At 45.8% G+C, this 3,719-nt stretch overlaps 1 pseudogene; it reads right to left on the bottom strand.

The window, feature by feature from the left end:
• Window positions 1-244: 244 nt before the first annotated feature.
• Window positions 245-1,877, bottom strand: LOC128568587 (suppressor of cytokine signaling 6-like; annotated as a pseudogene).
• Between the last annotated feature and the right edge of the window lie 1,842 nt (window positions 1,878-3,719).

The following is a 3,719-nucleotide window of genomic DNA, read 5'->3' on the forward strand; positions in this document are numbered from 1 at the left end:
CAAAGGATTGGGGTGGGGATAAGGAGAATTTCATAATTCACATTGTGATTCTGCACATTGATGAAAAGATAATTCACACTTCCAAAACCTCAAGACTTCCCTTTTTAAAGAACCAAAATAAACCCCAAACACCTTGCAGACACTTCCCCGCCCCTAAACAAATTAATGATTCTTTTACACATAAAACTGAAATAGTTATGGCAGCAAAAGATTCTGATGGCAATGAAAGTTTGTAAACTGTATTTCAATCTCTTTTTCTTATTCCCAAAGTGCAAAATGCAGGGCTGTCCTGTAAATAATCCTTCATTTTGTTTGGCAAAGGCAGTTTCTGAATTAAGTCTATCCTGGTATACTGACGTATAACGAAACTGCACAGGTACTGCAAAGAACGCACCTGCATGACCGGGGACACCGGGTTGGTCAGTCGGACAGGGTAAGTGGCAGAACCAGGCAGCTGGGACCTTGAATAACAAAAAGCTCCATTTTCAGAGACCCCGATTGAATGTTCAATTAGATCAACTATGGATGTATGTCCTTCCCCGTCGGGCTGTTCATAAAAGCTAAACCTATCATTTGAGTGCTCGATTCTAGTGTGAAGTGTCTTACCTTGGGAGTGAAAGCTCAAGCTTAAAAGGTAACGGTCATCAGAACTGTCCTGAACGAGGAAAGACCCCTCGGGCACATTCACGAGCTTCCCCTCCGCCTCGCAGTGGGTGATGGGGCCCCAGGACCATCCTTGCTTCGCGAGTTTCTTCAGCTCCTCGGTAAGGCTCGTCACCACCATGGGACCCCCCCCCCTCCCACACACACACACTACTTTGCACTGAGTTGTAAACTCTTGCAACCCCAGGAGCAGAGTTAGAATCAACCTTCAAATGACAGCGCATACTTTCAGCCACATGGACGTCCCTGCCGGGGAGTCAACTGAAGTTCCTTTGGATTGGATTATTCTGCACTGGAGGTAGCGATGGTGAGAACGGAGGGATGTCGTCGTGACCTGCTGGGGGACTCTGCAACACGACGCCGTGCTGCCGATCAACAAGCTGTTCCTGGGCGGATCCGAGGAGATCTCCGGGGCCATGACCAGCTCCTGGTCTACCTGATTCTCGTCTTGGGGAAAGGGCAGCCTCCCCCAGCGTGGGGACGCGGAGACCTCCATGGGAGAAGATGTGTCCAGACAATAGCTGGGCGACCCTTCCAGAGGATACACCCCCTCATCTTAAGGCTCGGGGTACTGGATGTAGTCCTGAGGCATGAGTCCCATAATGACAGGCACCTGTTAGTCCAGGTGCAGGTGCAGGTCCCGGCTGGGGAAGGCCGAGCCCTTCAGGGCGTTGGGCTGTTCGTGGCACGCGGCGTCTGCCTGGAGGTCGTGGAGGTCGTGGAAGTCCTTTCAGACGCTGGTCAGCATGGGGCTGGGGCTGGAGGAGTGGACTGAGGCCTTGACCTGCACCTCCATCTGGATGCATGTCTCCTCCAAGTTGGTGGGGCTGCGGTGGTGACTGCGCAGGGAGGTGGACAGTACTGGCCTCTGCGCGTCCTTGGAGACCAGGGAGCCCAGGAGGATGAGAAGGTGTCCCGGTCGGCGGAGCTCCCGCACTGCACCGCCCTTGCCCTTGGGCTTGTTTCACGGAAAGCCACCTTTTCAATGTACCCATCAGGCTTTAGCTTTTGGACCTGGCTTTGCCGCCTTTCTCGTCTTCGCTGTTGATGTCACAGCTGGCCATATCTTTACCATAGCAGCTACCAAAAAGGGAGTCATCTTTCCCCAAGTCACTGGCTAGGGATGATTGTAGTACTACCATGAAATCCGTTTCTTCTTTACTTTTACTCAAGTTAAATGATTTCTGGAAAGTTTTAAGAATAATTTTCTTCATTATGACTAGTTACCTAACCCAAGGGGATCAACCTCCCTCTGCAATATTATCCCCAAACATCTGGAGAGGCTGCTACGCTGCATCTATGTATTTTTCCAGCTTCATTTAACCTTTGGAGCTATTTTAAATGGCGACCCTGCTCCGCTTCCTCCACCAGCTCCAGCTCGACTGCTGGCTTGTCTCTTCTCTGGCAACTTCTCCTTCCACCTCGTTCCTCCTCCTCACACTTCCTTCCTCCTCCTCTAACCTCCTTCCTCCTCTTTCTCCTCTTCCTCCAGGAGGGCAGAGCCACTGGGGCCCTAGAGGGAAGCAGGTGCGGAGGAGCCCCGTGGGCCCTGGCCTGCAGTGCAGAGCACAGGGGGCGAGTGGGGGCTGCCTTCATTAATTTTCTGAATGATTCTTTTGTTTTCAATTTCATTGATCTCTGATTTAATTTTGGATATTTCTTTTCTTCTGTTGGGTTTAGGCTTAGATTGTTCTTTTTCCAATTCCATAAGATGGCTTGTGAGTTTGTTGAATGTTGCATGGGGCAATGAGAAGAATGTATATTCTTTATCTTTGGGATGGAGTGTTCTATATGCGCCTATCAAGCACAGTTGTTCTGGGGTTTCATTTAAGTCCCTTATATCTTTGTTTAATTTATGTTTAGAGGATCTGTTTAGCTCTGTAAGAGGAGTGTTAAAATCCCCTGTGATTATGGTATGATAGAATATTATATTGCTCAAAGGTCTGTTTCAAGAATCTTGGAGCATTTAAATTGGGTACATAAATATTTAGAATTGAAACGTCTTCTTGTTGTATTTTTCCCTTGACCAATATAAAGTGACCATCTTTGTCTTTTTTGGATTTAGTTGCTTTAAGTCCACATGTATCTGAAAATAAGAATGCAACTCCTCTTTTCTTCTGAATTCCATTTGCCTGAACATTGTCTTCCAACCCTTAACTCGGAACTCGGAGTTTTAATTTGTGTTTTGAAGCTAGGTGTGTTTCCTGCAGACAGAAAATGGATGGCTTGTGTTTTTGAATCCAATCGGCCAATCTATGCCTCTTCAGTGGGGAATTAAAGCTATTAACATTTATTGAGGTAATTGATAAGTGTGGTAGTGTTCTATTCATTTTATTTTGTGAGAGTCCATTGCTTAGTTTATCTTTTGCATCATTGTGGAAGCTAGGTTCTGTTCTTTAATTTCTGAGTTCTTACTTTGCTAGTGGTCCACTGTGATGGTCAGCGTGTAGAACAGGTTGAAGTATTTCCTGTAGAGCTGGTCTTGTTGTGGCAAATTTCCTCAATGTTTGTATATCCATAAATGATTTGATTTCTCCATCAATTTTAAAGCTTAGCTTAGCAGAATATAGAATTCTGGGCTGGAAATTGTTCTGTTTAAGTAAATTAAAGGTAGATGACCATTATCTTCTGGCTTGAAAAGTTTCATTAGAGAAGTCTGCAGTCACTCTGATGGATTTGTCCCTGTAGGTCAACTGGTGCTTACTCCTGGCAGCTTGAATAATCTTTTCTTTTGTCTTGCCTTTGGACAGGTTCATCACAGTGTGTCTTGGAGAAGCTCTGTAAGAGTTGAGGCAACTTGGGGTCCGATATCCCTCTGAAAGGAGTATGTTAGAGTCTTTGATGATATTTGGGAAATTTTCCTTTATAATATTCTCTAGTATGGCTTCCATTCCACTGGGGTATTCTTCTTCCCCCTTCTGTGATACCTATAACTTGTATGTTTGAACGCTTTATAAAGTCCCATAATTCTGTCAGTGAATGTTCTGCTTTCTCTCTCTTCTTTTTCTGCCTCTTTAACTATCTGAGTTATCTCAAGAGTTTTATCCTCTACCTCT

This window comes from Nycticebus coucang, chromosome 17 (assembly GCF_027406575.1).
Source record: "Nycticebus coucang isolate mNycCou1 chromosome 17, mNycCou1.pri, whole genome shotgun sequence".
In the NCBI taxonomy this organism is placed as follows: Eukaryota; Metazoa; Chordata; class Mammalia; order Primates; family Lorisidae; genus Nycticebus; species Nycticebus coucang.